General features: G+C 47.8%; 1 protein-coding gene and 1 long non-coding RNA gene across 2 annotated transcripts in view; one reads left to right on the top strand and one right to left on the bottom strand.

The window, feature by feature from the left end:
• Window positions 1-3,140: 3,140 nt before the first annotated feature.
• Window positions 3,141-17,941, top strand: part of LOC146822464 (uncharacterized) — a 58,689-nt gene continuing 43,888 nt past the window's right edge. The window contains exon 1 of the mRNA XM_085613580.1: window positions 3,141-3,155. The gene's annotated coding sequence lies outside the window, so the exon portion shown is untranslated. The remainder of the gene's footprint in view (window positions 3,156-17,941) is intronic.
• LOC146822465 (uncharacterized) lies at window positions 8,091-9,187 on the bottom strand. The gene is made up of 4 exons (XR_014962836.1): window positions 9,145-9,187; window positions 8,690-8,750; window positions 8,513-8,595; window positions 8,091-8,421 (listed from the first exon to the last, which is right to left on the bottom strand). It is a non-coding gene; the product is annotated as an uncharacterized LOC146822465 (long non-coding RNA).

The raw sequence follows: 17,941 nt of genomic DNA, 5'->3' as shown, positions 1-17,941 counted from the left end.
AGTAAGGGGTGCAAGCACACCCTTACCCAGGCTGCAGTAGCAGACCTGTAGTGCCATTTTGGAGTGCTTCCCAGGGGTGGCATAATACATGGTTCACCCCTGGTAGGCCTCTGAGGTACCTATGCCCTAGATACATAGTATACCATATACTAGGGGCTTATAAGGCACTTTAGAATCCAATTAGAAATGTACCTAATTTACATGGAAACCATTTTAGAGAGGAAGCAGCTAGGCTGTGGTCCTGATTAGCAGGGCACAGCCAGACTAAAGTCGAAAAACAGTGAAACACCAGCAAAAAGTGGGGTTACCCATGTGAAGCAGATCCTACTCTCCTACAGTAATCATACATAAAAACATAACTACAAAGCCTCCAGAGGATTCCTCCACCAATCCTTCCAGGTAGAATGGATGTCATTGTCAAGGCACCAAAAACAACTTTATGACAACGCTACAAAGGGTTGCTGCACTCACTCGTCGCTGGTGTGTGGGCGAGGAGTGTCTTGTGATAGGAGCTAGGGTTACCATCTGGCCAGTGTTTACCAGCATGATCAGTATTTTAATGTCTCGGTCAGTACAAAAAGTAGAAAAATCACCTAAAGCATCTCTTTCTTTCCCTCTTTTCAGTGGATACTTAAAATAGCAAATATAAGCAGAAAGCACTTTAAAATGTGCTCTAAAGCTGCCTCAATCATCCATGACTGATAGTTAAAGTCAACAAAGAGAGCAAAGCCCGTTTAAAAATTAATATAAACAATTTTATACAAAGTCCTATTGAAGTATCATGTCCCGGCCTTTGTAAAATATGAACAAATTACCATTGTTTGTCTCTGGAAATTCCCTTTCGAGCCTTGAGACCCAGCACCGCTCTCTCATTTTCATGATACTGATGGAGCAGGTAAAGCTAAATTTGGTATACCTTCTCTATTTAGTTTGGAGTGGAAATTCTAATCAACTATTTACACCTTAATAAACACGAAATACACGTGGGACTAAAATGCTAATTGCATGGCTAACAATTAAATGATTAACTATGGTACGCAAACTAACCATAGGATGTGTTGAAATAGAGAATTGCATGATTTATGTTGCTTTTGTAATGGATTGTGCTTCCAGTGTATTGGGATTAGCGTGGGTTTAACATTAGAATCTTAATTTCTATATATTAATTATTGTTATGTTTGTTTTGCTTAAAGTTGACATTCGGGCCTACTAGGCCACAGTACTTAAAATGGAGTTCGGAAGTGGCCACCATCATGTGAGCGCGATGCCTACTGCGCAGACTCGGATGGCTCTGAAGATCTCCAGGCGACCTCCGAAGAGAGACGAAATGTTCCTTGTCAAGGATAGGAACGTGGAGGACTGCCAAGACCCAACTAGTGTGAATGACTGAGAGGACAATAGCGACCTGTACAAGAAGGTTTACACGTTGTTACTTCGGAACTTTCGCCTGTGATACTACAAAAAGAATACAATTGGGGATATGTCATGCCCAGTCTCATGGGATACAGGGAAACCTGGGAATATTGAAAAGTCTTCCAAATTCAGAGGATTTAGCCAATCAGAACACTTCTACTCCTAAACTGTTGCACATTGTCTTAAAAGTAAGGAGAAAAAAAGGTATATAAGGGGGGAATTTAGAAGAGAGAAAAAGGTCCGTATCATTATCACGTTGGTGGCTGTTGGTGTGTATGATCGATTTGCTGGTTCGTTGGCGCGATCCCCTGGTCCTTGTCTAAATTGTGGGGACTGCGTCGTGCTGAGGGAGATTCCATCTGAAGGTATTTGATTTATGCTGTGAGTTGACAGGTTCATCTGGAAATGGTCGCCAATATTCAAATGTAGGTAAATATAAATGTTCTGTCAATTTATGTTCAAGATCAAAGGTTGGAGATTACTTAATAGAAATCTGATTTAATCTGTAATCCTGAATATGCTAACAGAGTGAATTAATTAGATAAACTAAACATTGATTAATAAGAAATGAGTTTGTGATTCTTTAATAAAGTATTGAAAGTTAAATTAAAGGTTCCGAAACTTTAAATGTGTTTTAGCTGGTTCTAAATCACCATCAACCAGTCCAACTAATTGGTCCATCGACCAAGTGGTCGAGTGCCTTGATGTTAAAGTTAGGAGTCTATAGGTACTGATGTATATAATGTATATAATGTAAAAAGAAATCACTCCCGATAGGTAACAAGGTACCCCCACATGTCCAGCACTTCCTTTTCTCTTGTGCACAGATTCGAGTGAGATGTATGAGTGTTGGTGTTATGGGCCCGACCAATGAATGTATGTATGACTGAGTTAGTGTGGTGACGAGTCTGTAAGTTCAACTGTTTTATTTATTTATTTATTTGACGAGTTTTATATAGCGCTGGCTAGACCCTGAGGTATCAGAGCGCTTTACATGGAAGTCGAGAAATAAAACAGTTGAACTTATTACATCAGTTACATGTTCTACACTCAGTTTGTGTCTCACGCTTGGTTGGGGTCAAAAAGAAGTGTGCGTTTTCAGACTCCACACAATTTACTTCAAAAGTTACTTTATGCAACATTTAGCATTTTGGGGGATTTCCTTTCCTTCGTTGCTGCTCTAGAACAATATGAGGAACTTCCAAACACTGTTGCAAAGGGCTGACGTGTATCTAGTGTTTACAGACAGGTGACAACTGGAGGTGAGGTTTTTGTCTTTCATTGAATATATATCTCAACTTCCATGTAAAGCGCTCTGATACTGCCGGGTCTAGCCAGCGCTTTATAAAACTTGTCAAATAAATAAATAAATAAAATAAAGTAGTCTGTGACATCTAACAGCCATTGTCCTTGGCGCATCCTGGAGGCGGCGGTTCTGTCAGAGGCCACTAGAGGGCGCTCCTCTCCTGCTGATGAAATCTACTGAGCACATTTTATTGCAAGGGAGAAGGATTTCCTTTTCCGGGTCAGCAGCGGCAGAGACAGCACCAGCAGTGTATGCTGATTTCACTTCCATCCTCTCCCTGTGTTTCCAGCCCGGTGGAGAGAAGGAAGGATCCCCGGTCTGTCTGTGCAGTTATCTTCATCTTCAGACTCTCACAGACTACCCCTGCCTTCAGACCCCCAAATCTGCCCCAGGAGGAGGGAAGAACCTGGAAATGTTTGCGCAAGTTTCTGCTCAGGTAGGAGATTGTCAGCACCTTCTGCTGTGTTTGTAGAAATTGACTGAATGATCCTGAAGGAAATCACTGCCAGGGTCCGGGCTGAGCTGGTTTCTTCTGTCTGGGAACTGTTGTGTCCTGCGAGACACGTTCTAGTGTCTCGACAGGCCCTGGTTTAGTAGCCACTCCCCTACGGGAGTGGGCACACACACCACACACCCATTCACCACCGGTGTCACGAGTGACGTGACCCGGCTAATAGAAGGGCCCGAGTGCACGTGCTCGTGGCCAGTTGAATAACGATAGACACTGTGTCCGTGTCAGTCCTTTTAGAAGCATGTGGGCCTAGGGCCCACAACACAACATTGGCGACGAATTGGTTTATCCCGCGTGTGAAGCCGCCGTGATTCCGTGGTTGAAGGGGGAATGTGCATCGCCCTTGTAGACGGCGGCCCCTGCCGCAGGTGGTTAAATTACCAAAGCGCCCGCGGGGCGTGTGAAGAGCCCCACGGTGAAGTTGAGGCAGCGGGAGCCCACCCCGCGCATGAAGAGCCTGACCAGCGATAGGGCCAAGATGAGCCCGGGATGGCGACAAATGCCAGGTTATCACAAAGCCCCGCGAAATGAGTGGAAGTGGCCCGTAGCTGACTGGAGACACACCAGTGCAACAGCAGAGACTAGTGAGGCCTCCAGGGAGAGAAGGACTGCAGCAGAGCCGAAAGAGACCGTGGAGCGGGAGCCCACCCCGCATGTGAACAGCCTGAAAACTTGGCGGGTGTAAGGTGAGCCAGGGGACATGGGACGAGCGGTGAGGGGGTGCCTACACCGTGCAAAGAAGAGTGGGAGAGACCTCCCCCCTGCACCCACACAATGAGCCCTGCATCTGCCAGCCACCACTGGAGGGGTGTGGCGTAAGGCGTACAGCGGCGAGACACGCTGCGAGTGAAAGAGGGGCACCAGAGATTCTGTGGAGGCAGCTTCCCCCCCCGGCCGGCCGCCACAGAGACTGTAAAGACAAAAGATTAGCAGTACAGTGAGAGACTGCGATGAACCCTGTGTGCATCACCCTCCCCCTATGCCGCTGAATGAATATAAAGCCTTACCGGGAGGAAGTTTTGCTGCCCTGCTGGGTCTCACGTCGTGGGGGGAATTTCCCCGGATGGTGGTAATTCTTCATGGCGCGCCTATGGTAGGTGTGGGCTTCCGAGGTCTTCTGGCCTCTAGGAGTTCTGTGGTGAACCAGGCTGCTTTTGGCAGACGTTTGGTGGTGGGCTGCCGCAGAGGGGCTAGTTTATCGGCGCAGCTGGTGATCCATCGTTGGAGTTCAAGTGCAGCTTCGTCGGTGTCGGTGGTGGCTAAAGGGGGGTCGTGGAGGAGGGTGGAGTTGAGAAGGTCCTCAGTGATCCTACTCCAGTTTCGTCGAGGTGGGAGTGGGGCTTGCTTGGGTGTGGTGCTGGAAGTGAAAGTGAAATGAATGCAGTGGTGGTCTGTCCAGGAGTGCTGGGAGGTGTGGGTGACAAGGATGTTTGACCCTACAGTGAAGATGGGGTCCAGAGTGTGCCCTGCAATGTGGGTGGGTGAGTTTACCAGTTGATTGAGTCCCAGGTTGGAGAGATTCTCAAGTAGCGCGTTTGAGTCGGGGTCCTGGTGGTTGCCGAGGTGGAAGTTTAGGTCTCCGAGCAGAATGTAGTCCGTGGAGGCGATGGCGTGGCATGCGGCGAGTTCTGTGATGGCAGTCGTGGCTTGGGCGCGAGGTCCTGGTGGTCTGTAGATGAGCGAGCCTCGTAGCGTAGTCCTGGGGTTGGTGTGGATCTGAAAGTGGAGGTGTTCTAAGTTGGGAAGAGTGATGTTAGTGCTGGGCGTGGAGAGTTGGAGGGATGGCGAGGCCACCACCCGGGCTGTTGGGGCGATCTAACCTCCTTAGTTTGTAGCCATCTGGTATAGCCGTGGCGATGTCAGGACCGGAGCTTGCGTTGGTCCAGGTCTTGGTAAAAAAGGCGACGTCAGGGGCGAGAGTGTCGAGTAGGTCCCAAATCTCAATGGCGTGCCGGTGAAGGGATCGCACGTTGAGAAGGATGCACTTGATGGTGTTGGCGGGTATCACAGCAGGTGGTGCTTTGGTAGCTGAGGCAATGGTGTCCATGGAGAAGGTGCATTGGCAGTGAGCACAGGAGAAAGTTCCTTGAGTGTTGTAGGGCACTGCTCGTACGCAGTACTCGAGGCGGCTGGGTTTGAGTGCGCGGAGGCTGGCGACTGTGTAGAGGAGGGGGCCCATAGAGCCAGGGTTCCTGACGCTGGGCGTGGTACAGGCGCGAACGGGCGCAGATGGGATTCCTTAGGCGCGCCTTTGGCGTGCCAGCGGCACGACCGCGCAGTGGTCGACATGGGGCTGGGGCGAGGATCCGCTGGTGGAGCTGCTGCGGAGAGTGCTTCCTGGACTGAGGTCAGGACAGCACACCGCGCTCCCCCGCAGCGGTTGCTGTTATGAAGGGGAGGGGGCAGGATCGCGGAGAAGGCAGGTGGGAGTCTGGTGGGGACGGGGCTGAGGGGAGGATCACCGGGGAGGCGGTAAGGCGCTACGCCGCTAAATCAAATAATGAGGCAGAGACCTGTAAAGTAAAACAGTCACACGCACAAAATCACTAACAAGCGCTGGTGTCAGGAGCGCAAAATACCACGCCTCTCAGAGCCTGTGCCAGAGTCGGGCATGAGGCTCGAACTCTGCTGCTGGGGCTGAAAGGCGAGGATCCGCTGGCGGAGCTGCGGGGAGAGTGCTTCCTGGACTGAGGTCAGGACAGCACACCTCGCTCCCCGGCAGCGGTCGTGGTTATGAAGGGGAGGGGGGCGGGATCGCGGAGGAGGCGGGTGGGAGTCTGGCGGGGGTGGGGCTGAGGAGAGGATCACCGGGGAGGCGGTAAGGCACTAGGGCGCTAAATCAAACAATGAGGCAGAGACCTGTAAAGTAAAACAGTCACACACACAAGAACACAAAATCACTAACAAGTGCTGGTGTCAGGAACGCAAAATACCACGTCTCGCAGAGCCTGTGGCAGAGTCGGGCGCGAGGCTCGAACTCTGCTGCTGGGGCTGAAAGGCGAGGATCCGCTGGCGGAGCTGCCGGGGAGAGTGCTTATGTAGAATGGACTGAGTACAAAAATACAGCAGGTACGGCAGCATGACCATTTTAGCAAGAGAGACCCGGGCCATAATAGGCAACTGCAGAGGGCACCAGAATGAGACATTTGATCTCAGGGATCCGTACCCAAGTTGCTTTCACGAAGTTCCTGCAACGAGTGGAAGACCTGAATCCCCAGGTAAGGAAAAGTTGTGGGGGCCCAGCTAATACCCACCGTCCTGTCCAACTGGGGGATCCCTTTGGCCAAGACCGGAAAGAGGTTAGTTTTGCTGCGGTTTACCTTGAGAACCGACAACCCCTCAAACTGCTTCAGTCGCAAAGCAGTCTAAATGCCCATCATTGAATCATTGAGATAAATCAGAAGATCGTCAGCCCATAATGAAATAATGTGAGTATGCCCCCCAGCGTGATACCCAATCCCTCACCGCCCTGACGGAATAAGGCTGCCAATGGTTCCATTAACAAAGCAATTAGCAGGGGTGACAATGGACAGCCCTGTTGTGTGCCTCGAAAAACCTCCTATTGTGGAGACACTGTTTTCTCAGTCCGTACCCTAGCCGTGGGGCGTTCATATAGCAACCTCACCCATATTACCTATCTGTCACGGAGGTCCATGTGTGTCATGGTTTCAAGCAGGTAATCCCATCTCACAGTTTCAAAGGCCTTCTCAAGGTCTATTGACAAGAGGGCTGCATGTTGCATAATGCGGGCCTCTGCGTGGTATAGCACCGAGTACATCCTCCGCAAGTTATACGAGGTGTTCCGGGCTGGGATGAATCCATTCTGGTCAACATGCACCAGGGTCGACATGTAAGGCAGTAGGCAAAGCGCTAAAATCTTACTAAGGAGCTTAAAATCCATATTTAACATGGAAAGTGGCCGGTAATCTGTAAATTTTGCCTCCTGCTTACGCTTCTTAGGGAGGGGGATGACCATCGCATCTCTTGTGGTCTCTGGCAGGCATCCAAATTTCAGAGATTCTGCGTAGGGCTTCTCCAATTGCGGAAGAGAGCTTTGCTATATAGGTTAAGTAAAATTCAGCCGGCAGACCATCAGGTCTTTGGGCCTTTTCTCCATAGCCATGCATTTAATCGCAGCCTGGATTTCAGGGATTTTAACACTCCCTCCCAGAAGGTCAAATGTTTGTTCGTCTAGGAGTAGGGGGTGCAACACTCCCAGAAATTCCCATAGTGCATCAATGGATATCGGAGGGGCGGATAGTAATTACGAAATGAGGCATTGATAGCCTCAGGGCCATATATTGGGTCACCCTCAACAGGCGTAATAAGGTTATTGGGGATTCCCGCGTCTCTAGTTTAATCAGCCATGCCAGCAGTCTACCCGGCTTCCCTTCTACCTCCTGCACTTTAGTAAGATAGCTCTTAAAATCATGACATCGCAGACGGTCAAGAGCCTGGTGATATGACATACGTGTTTGCTTGAGAACATCCGTTGCATCTGGCCTAGATCCCTGTTCGTTGTCAATTCTATGTAAATCACCTTCTAGGGTTTCCAATTCTCTGAGAAGTTCTTTCTGGGCCCCCAATGATTCCCCCATACATTTAACCCCTCAGAACCACCTAGAATGCCTCCCACTCTAACAGTTAATAATTAAAGATAATGGGGTAACCCAGTAACCCTCAGAACCTGGGCATTATAGTGAAAGCAAAGAACAGTGGTTCTGTCGGGAAGCATACAAACTTATTTGGGTATGTACTTAATACAAATAATCAATGCGTAAGGGCACATTCAATGGAGGACAACAAAGCACACACACAAAGCCAGAGTTACAGAAATGAATTTGTTTTACTGGACGGAGTGTATCAAAATTCATATAGAAACACCGAAGGGTTTACAGGATAAACCAACCAGGGAACATGTACAAAGTAAAACAATTAGTGATTCACCGTGCAATTTGACCAACCACAAATTCACATATCACAAATATGTACAATAAACAATACATAAAGATACACAGACCGATCCAACTTCAAGCGCATAGACCACAGCAGGATGTAATTTCCTAATTCTGTTTGTGGAATTGCATGGAAACATTGGACAAGTAACGTCGACGTTTCGACCCTATACGGTGGTGCCAATTAGTGTGCATCAAAGGTGGGTCTTCATCAGGACAGAAGAATGGTTGGTGGCCTGTAAGCGCAAAGAATTTTATGTCAGGGCAATGTGTATGTCAGATAACAAGGAAACAATTAAAATTTCCTTGCGCGGCAAAGTTGCTCACCTGGGAAAAAGGATTTGTTCTATTGGATATGAATTCCTGGTGTCACATTAATAGTCAGCCGACATCTAATTTGGTCATGAATTCTGTAACAATTAAAGAATAAAGGTGTAGAAATGATCACACGGACTCCCTATCAAAGTGAGTGAGATATAACTAATTTGAAAAAGAGGCACATACCTGAACGACGGTAATTTCATTTAATGTAGATGAGTGGTGCCGTCATAACGATCGCCACATACTGTGAACAAAAAGGCACCATGATTAGGGTCGCCAGGGGGTGTTTAAATCGATTGAAGTTAATTGACACAAGGCGTAGGTATCATGTATTACTGCTCACAAAGTAGCGAAAGATACACGTAAAAGACAAATTAATTATAGAGTATTACGTGAAGGACTGATCTCCCGTCTACAGTGCATGGTTCCGAGTGACACGGGGATAATTATATATAGAAAGTTGAGCAAACTAGAATTGAGGCCAGTATTAGGCCGTTTTAAATCTTGACGGCTGATCATATTACACAAAACGATATTGGCAATTTAAGCAGAGCCTTTTTACAGAAAGAAAAGAAACTAAGTTCTGCCGCTCAAATACATAGATTAATACGGCCATTGGCGCTAATGCAGAAACTTACATGGTATCCTTAGTCTGGACGTCTTTATCCGTCAAAATCTCGGCCACTACTGACAGCGAGGGCGGGGAGAAACTGACTATATGACGTAGTCACCGAAACCGTGTACGTGCGGAAAGCTGACTGAGCGGGTGATCTCTAAAATCTGGAATGGACTACTCCAGGATATTATTGAAGTGAAGCCCTGAGACATCGTCTAGGTGTTCGAAACACTAAGAGAGATTCCTAAGAGGAGATAATAATAATGCTGATGATAATAAATCGGCCTGATTACTCTCATGTGTATGCTGGGGAATAAATCAAAGTGTGGGTAGGAACCAACGCGATAGTATCGTAGAAAGCTGACGGGTTCAATTTCAGGCATATAGATGTATATGTACAGCAGGTGTCAGGTATACATTCAACAAATCAATGGTAAACAATTTCACAAATCAATTGAAAACATTTCAAACGCAAAGATGGACAATTATGCATATACGTCAACACTGAGTTTCTCTAATATACGTAACACGCATATGGGTTTCTACAGTAACGATAGTACCGACTTGGAGAGTGTTAAACAATACATATTAATCAGAGTGGTATCAGATACCTCATGTATAAATAGATTCTCATATAGATAAATACATCATAATACAACCACATATTATACAGAATAGTGACATAGTGTTGCCAGTGTCAATTGTTACAAGATATTTCTATCGCAGGACAAATTAAACTGGTGTAATGTCGCCATATTGCAATAATTAAATATGCCAAATAATAGCGTGTGTGCATATGCATAATTAAACCACATGGAGGAATGAAGCTAACTGTGATTTGAAGCATTATTGTATGTAATATACTGCACCACATAGCAGAGAAAACCGATACAGGATTAGAATGTACAGCATTAAGTCGTATTACAGTTTACTCATTTGTAGATATGTCTCTTCATGCTCATTCAGGCCAAAGTTGGTGGCCTTAAGAGTATGGATCCAACGACACTCTTTGTAATTAAGAGAAGTGGCAACACTACCACCCCTCCTGTGTAATGTGATTTTCTCCAGGACCCACCACTCCATGTGTTCGTGAGTGTGTCCTGCATTTGTATAATGTTCGACTAATGGTGCCCCTAGCGTTTTACATTTGAGTCTGCTCTGGTGTTGCTGGATCCTATTCTTGACTTTCTGGGTAGTCTGACCTACATAGATCATTTGACAGGGACATCTGATGGCGTAGATCACGTTTTGACTATTACAATTGGTGAAGTGATTAAGAGAATAAGTCTTTCCACGATGTCTAAAACTGGTTCCAATCATGGTGTACTGGCAAAACTTACAGCGACTACATTTGTGGTGTCCTATGATTGGAGGTAAGTTTAGCTGTGATCTTGTGTCTGGTATTGGTGAAGGTTCTAGATAAGAAGACACTACAAAGTCCTTAATGTTTTTTGCACGTCTGAAGGCAAACAGGGGTGCTTCAGTGAAACCAATGTCAGATCCTACCAGATTCCAATATTTCTTGATGACATTTTTTATTTCATTGCTTCTGGTATTGAACGTTGTTACACATATGAGTTTCTCCATTGTTTGATCCTTAGGTTGTACTTCGAACAAGGTTTCTCTCGGTCTGTACCAGGCCCTTTTTCTAGACCTATTGAGAAGTCCTTTAGGGTATCCTCTTTCTCTTAATTTGCCAATGAGTGTATCTGTTTCTTTGAAGTAATCTTTTCTTCTTGAACAGTTGCGACGCAATCTTAAAAATTGTCCATACGGTAGATTATCCCTGAGGTTTCTCGGGTGATGGGAATTGTATTGAAGCAAGGTGTTTCGATCCGTAGGTTTTTTATATAGGCTCATCAGTATTCTTCCATCTTCTGCTTCTCATGTGAGATCCAAAAAAGGAATGGATTTATCATTGCGTGCCATGGTAAATTGGATATTCATGTTGCGGGAGTTCAGCCACGCAACGAATGCCATCAGTTGATCATCTGAACCAGTCCATAACATAAGGATATCATCAATATATCTCTTCCAAGCTGTGATGTTATCAATGTAAGGATTCTGGTCAGAGTAGATATTCTTGTCTTCAAAATGATCCATATACAGATTCGCTAGGCTCAGCGTGAACCCAGCTCCCATGGCTACTCCTCTACACTGGTAACAGGGCACTGGAGGCTGTGTGTGCATTAGTGTCAAAGTAGGAGTCTATGGCCATGCCTATGGTCTCTCTGAAACAGATGTCTTCAAGGACCCGCATATTCAGCTGCCACTTTAGTACCGGTGGATGGTGACCCTCCGGTTAGAGAGCCAGCAAGAGGCGGCTGTGATCAGAGAACGTACGCCCCAGATATTCTGTGTGCATTGCTAGGCGGCTCAGGGCTGGCGTACCCAAGGATAAGTCCAGCCTGGTATGTAGTTGGTGCGAAGACGAATAATAAGAATAATCTCGATCCCTTATATGCTGCGCTCTCCAGATGTCCTCCAGTCCCCAGTGGCCCTTCCATTCCTGGAACTCCGCTGCCGTTCTATGTGTATGTGCACTCGGCAATGGGGGGTGAGAGCGATCGAGAGTCGTATCAGCAACACAGTTAAAATCCCCCCCAGTAATATGCATGGGGTTAGTACTGCAGGCAGCGAGCCTGAAATCGTCTGGAGGAACTGCAGCTGATCTTGATTAGGGGCATATATACTACCTAACGTTAGTTCTTGTCCATAGATTCTGCCCCTGATCAACACATATCTACTCTCTTTATCCATTATTATCTTTATCTATTCAGGCCTTCAAGGGTACAACGGGGACACCAGCCCTGATCCAAACCAGTTCCGTGTATGCGGAAAACGAGGTCGCAAATATCTGCCCTCTTCAGCATCTGCACAGTCTCTCCCCTTCCTCTTCAGTGAGGTGTGTTTCCTGGAGGAGTGCAATCTGCACCCCCCTTCTGCCTAGATACCTATGTATGTTTGTGGCGCTTAGTGGCTGGGCCCATTCCCCTAATGTTCCACGTTAATACTTTTAATGTGAGCTTTCCTGAGGGCATCACACAAATCCAAACTGCCTAAACTGTCCCCCACCCCCCAATCTCAGAAATAATAGGCCATGGCCCCACTTGCACATAATAACGCCCCAAAACATGGGTGTGAAAACTAACAATTCCCACAAACCAAAACTCCCCAGGGCAGCCTGGCAACGGCCAGCCGCCCAAACTACAGGCAAATCGTTCATATTCCCGGAGGCTTCCTGCCATGAATAGGTGGAGCTTTCCAGTGGGGCAGGCTATCATGGTGCGACCACTACTTGCTTTATGACTTTCTGTGTCCAATTGAGCCAGCGCCGGCCCATGTATTCAATGTGCCAGCAATTCTACCCTTGTCAAATAAAGACGTTGCATGGTCTCTCTCCTTTCGGACCTTCATCGGGAAGGCTCTGTGCAACTAGAGATCATAGGCTGATCAAGGAGTGACTCCTGGCAATATGGTACTGTTTGCTTGTAAGCTGTCAGAGACAAAGCCATCAGTCCCTTTGGTGGATCTAGATCTGGGTTCGGAAGCCAAATCAGTTGGTTGCAAATGGGCAGCCACCACCTGCAGAGCCGCGGCTCTCTCCTTCACAGTCTGAGAGGGGCTCGGTCTTTTTGGTGGTTTCCGTCTCGATCGTGTTCGGGCTCTCCTTCCTGGAGTCTTTGTGGCTCGGGAGCGCCAAGCGTCGACCACTCCAATGTCTTTGCCAGCTTTATAGGATTCAATCCATTCCCAGGCTGCTTCCGGGTGTTCACAAAGGTGGGTTTTCCCATCTAGTACTATACAGAGCTTGCTGGGAACATCAAGGAGTATTGTAGGCCTTCGCCTATAAGTGCCCTTTTTACTTCCAATGAGGAATGAGGCTCGACGTCTCTGTACCTCCACGGTATAATCCGGGAAAATTGAAACTCAGGAGTTGTCTACTGTAACCAGGCCATCTATACATGCCTTCTGTAGAAGGATAACTCTGTCTTTTTAATGAAGTAGCTTCGCTACTCCTGAGTAAGGTGGATGCCCCGGGTCCGGCGGGTGGGCGGGGACCCTGTGCACCCGCTCCAGCGTAAAAAATGCAGAGAATGCCTCAGGTGGAACTGTTCGAAGGCATGGTTCCAGGAAGGTGATCATGTCTCCGCTTTCTGTTCCTTTTGGTGAGCCCACTATTCTCACGTTATTGCTCCTGTTGCGACCCTCGTCTCTGCGTTCCAGCAGACCTACTCGCTCAGTAAGTTTGCTCACCTGGCTGGACTGTTTCTGCTCCTCTGGATGTATTTTTGTGATTAGGACCTCAGGTTGTTTCACTCTCTCCGCGAGCTTATGATGTTGAGCACGCAGTAGGCCCAGCCCTGCAGACACCGTGCTAATGTCCTGGTGCAAGGTGGCCTTAGTGTCCGCAATTGCTCCAAAATCTTAGCTAGCTTCAGATGCACCGGGTCAACCTGCGGTGGCCGAGTTCCCGAGGTCTGTGGCGCATCTGCTGCACCTTCACCTTTGTCTGCGGGGACCCCGGCCTCTTTCACCTTAGGTTTCCCCATGTCCCACACTCTGGGTGTCAGTGATGTCGTTTAGCGTGGCGCCCGGCCACCAAAGGGGGGTAAGTCCAAATGAGGCAGACATATCATGGACTCCCAAGATGCATGCGAAGAAATGCAGCGGCGCCTCCCGCGAACCAGTCCACTCCTCCTCGCAGGGTATTCCCTAATAGGCTCAGTGGAGCAACTTGGGCAGGATTAGACTCTTCTCACTGAGGTTCCTCAATTTCAAGGGCCTTGGAAGTCGTGGCCTAGACCAAAGCCGGGCACCACCAGTCACGCATAGGGCCGAGCAAGTGCCTGCATGCATCAGATCTCTAGCGCACCAAGGAGCACCGCAATAGTTCCCTTCTGTGAGAAGTTGTCCTGGTATATGCTGTCCACTAATTAAAGTGGGCACCCTGTACCAGTCCAAACAACCCTTATGGTGATTTAAGAGGTCAAAGATAACCTTTAAAAGCTATCGAAGTGGTGGCTGTGGAGAGCAGTCTTCAGGCTTAGTCTTGAAGGAATGTTAACAGCTTGTTTTACCAGAATGCAACCTTATAGTATTGGTTAAATGAAAGGAGAACCACACAGTAGTTATAAAAATATGTATTTATTGATATAACACTCTTTAAGTACGACACAGTATCATCTGCATGAAGATACTCACAAAGCACACAATACTGCAACACAGAAACTATAGTAAATAGCACTAATACTCAGTGGGCTCCAGGGGGAGACCAAACTATATACAAAAATAGTGTCAAACAGTGTCTAGAGAATGTAAAATCGCTGGGACCCCAAGGAACCACCCAAGGTGAGTAAGTAGGGACCCTACGGCGGACGGGTGCAGTGTGGGACCACGGCCGCATGCTCCATACAATTCAATGAGAGAGTCGCGGTTGAAGTTTTAAAGTTTAAGGACCCTTCCCAGTGGACTTTGAAGAAACCCCGTTGTGAGAGGGATGGGCGAAAGGAAAAACAAGGAGACTGAATTCGGTGATCAATTTTGCTTCATTTTATTGAAGGTAACCAAGTCAAGCAATGAGTTGTTTCGAGGAGCGGTAGCAGTGTTCTTCAGTCCCTCTGATATAGTTGTGATCTTCCTTCTGTGTGGTTCGGTGCTCTTTTCTCTGGTAGGGCACCCCAGGAGGCTCTAGAAAGAAGGAAAGAAATGGAGGTAAGTTCGTCTGTTGCCGCTATTTTATTGGCAAATGTGAGAAGTTGGCCTGGCATATGCTGGTCACTAGTTATAGTGGCCACCTTGCACCAGTACAATTCGACTCTTGGTAGATAGGTTTAAGACAACCTTTTAAAGAAAGCTATCCTAGTGGTAGCTGTGGAGAGCAGCCTTCAGGCTAAGTCTCAGAGCAATGTAAAGCAGCTTGTTTTACCTTATAATCTCTTGATTTACCAATTCAAAGGACACCATACAGGTATATATATCAAATATCTATCTATTTATTACTAGACACACTCTACTAATCTCTTTATGAGATTAGAAGCCAGGTACACATTCAAATGGCAACTTTTCACAATAAATTAAGCACAAATATGGTTGGGGCCCTAGGGGCGTACCAGACCATATACTAAAACAAGCAATGGCATAGCCAATAGGTCTCGCCTTTGGGACCTTATAAGTGTTTAGCCATGCAACAGTTGCATAACTAAACACTTATAAGGTCCCAAAAGCGAGACCTATTGGCTATGCCAATGCTTGTTTTAACTGCTGCAATCTATTGAAGCCTCACGGAGAACATCAAAGCGGCCCTGCGGCCGCGAAAGTGATCGCAATCGCGATCAAACATCAAAGCGGCCGCGAAAGTGAAAGTAATCGCGGTAGAACGCTACACGCACGCCCGCGCACATGCACTGTAGCTCTAGGCTGGCCTGGTAGCACTTTTTGGAGCCTTCACAAAATGTCTCGCCAGACCAGCGCATGCGCTGGGTCAGGCGAGACCTAAAAATGGGTTAAGGATGTCGACTTGCAAAATGACAAGGCCTAGGGCCTGGGGAATCGCTGCGGCTTCACTACTGCAGTATTAGCAGGTAAGTAACAGGCCCACGGGAGACGCGTGCAGTGTGTGAACACAGCCACGGGTTCCCAATTGATTACAATGGAGCAAGTCACGGTTTGATTTTTAAAGTTCTAGGGTACTTCGAAGAAGTCTACAAGCAAGCCACTTACAAGGTAAGTACTTCGAGGGCCAACACACACTTGAGCACTGGAGTGCACGAGTTACTTCACCCAGGGAAGCCGGGTGCATAGGTGTCTTTTGGTGTCGGGTCGAGTCGCTGTTTTCAATGGAGACCAAAGAAGACTTGCTGCTTGCGACGACTGAAGAAGTGTCCGGTGGAATCCGAAGGTGGATTGAAGATGTAGAAGACCTGAAAATTGAAGGGACAGTGTCCAAGGTCACTTGCCAGTGACCGGTGGCCAGCAAGATGGATGACCACAGATGTTGCGTCGATTCAGGCCATCGATGTTGTTTTGACTCCTCGCTCACGAGGTCCAGGAGGGATCGACGATGACCAGCAGCTGGATTCGGAGTGTCCCACAACGTCTGCAGCTGATGAAAGTGTCGGCAAACGGATTGGAGCCAACAAGCCTTGGCTGCAAGTCTTGTGTAGACTGAAGAAAGTCGATGGTGCAGACCAGCAAGGTCTGATGGACTCACCCAGCAAGGGTGAGTGAGGGTAGGCCTGGAGCAACCAGGAGAGCCCTTTTAGTTGATGAGAAAGTCTCTTGGGACCCACTAGCCAATGGGCAAGTGACCGCAAAGACGCCGCCTCAGGAAATGCTTCACAGGAGCCCACGATCAATCGGGACGGGGTAGGCCGCTGATTTTTGGTGCAACACCTGCTGGAGGCTTGGGCCATAGATGGTCCAATGCACAAGTTCGTAGACCATTGTTTAGGGTTTGCACTCGACAATAGTGCACAGTTCCCGGGTATTGCTGTTCCTCGTCACTCGTGGGGTCCACTCACCACAGCTTCACTGGGGACTCACAATGGCCTTCGAGAAGTCAGGAAATCCACTTCTGGGGCAGCAGGGACTTCGAACTCCGGCGGGAGCGGGAAAGTTTGCAACCGTTGTTTAAGGTTTTTGGTGCCTGCCAAGCAAGGGAGTCACTCCTTGACTCCAAGGGAGATTCTTCTGTCTTCCAAAGGTAGTGGAACGTCGAAGGGCCAGGATTCTTCTTTGTAGAGCGTCGTCCAGGGTAATCTGCTTTGCAATGGCAAGGCTTGGTATCTTATAGTGAAGATAGGGGAGGGACTAGCTCTATGACCACTCCTCTAGGAGGGTCGGGGTAGGGGTTGGTTACACCCACTTCCCTTTGTCCAGTTGCACGCCAGAGCAGGGGCAGGTAGCCCCAGAACTGGTTTGAGCTGGCATATGCACAGAGGAGCCTACTGCTCCCCCAGTGCAGGACTTCAAAGCACTCTAAGTGTGCACCCACCCAGCTCCAATACACTAAATCCTGTCTGGGAGGTGGTGACACCTCCCTGTGACAGGATGCCTTTCGTTGGGCCTCCTCCACTGCGAGTTTCAGTCAGCAGCAGGAGGGCAGCCCAGTGTCTGTGCTGGTGGCATCCATTTTGTAATGCCAAGGCTCTTTCAGATTTCTACCGTTTAAGTACAGTGGGTACATGTCATCCCCTCTAGAAGAGTTGGATCATACTCCCACACCAGTTACTGGTGTGGGGGTATGATTCCAAGTTGTTTGACACCAAACACGACATGTTTTGATGCAGTCATTCCAAAGTTAGCATTTACCGCGAGGTTATAATGCACTTAAGAGTATATGGTTTAACCGCATCCACAGTCAGCCAGAGAGAATAGAATCTGCCAGCTGCAGAGGGGTCCTACTCATGCGGAAGCACCCCCTCACATAGTAAACCAAGCACCCTGCCCTCAGGATTGATAGGGCCTGCAATAGGGGTGGCTGATAGGTTTATATGTGTGTGTATGGTGAGATATAGGAACCTATGCCTCAGTGAGGAGTGCTAACACTACCTCACACAGGCTGCAGTAGCAGGCCTGTGGTGTCAGATTGAGAATTCTTCCCAGGGGTGGCATAATACATGCTGCAGCCACTGGTAGGCCTGTGAAGTACCAATGCCCTAGGTACCTAAGGTACCATATACTCAGGGCTCATAAGGTACCACAGAATCCAATCACTAGTGCATCTAATATGCACACCAAGTTGTTAAGAGAGAATAGAGAGACTGGGGCCCTGATTAGCAGGGACCCAGCCAGACTATAGCCAGAAACCAGTGTAT

The sequence above is a fragment of the Triturus cristatus genome, chromosome 6 (assembly GCF_964204655.1).
Source record: "Triturus cristatus chromosome 6, aTriCri1.1, whole genome shotgun sequence".
Taxonomy (NCBI): domain Eukaryota; kingdom Metazoa; phylum Chordata; class Amphibia; order Caudata; family Salamandridae; genus Triturus; species Triturus cristatus.
This window is presented reverse-complemented; position numbering and strand designations above follow the sequence as displayed.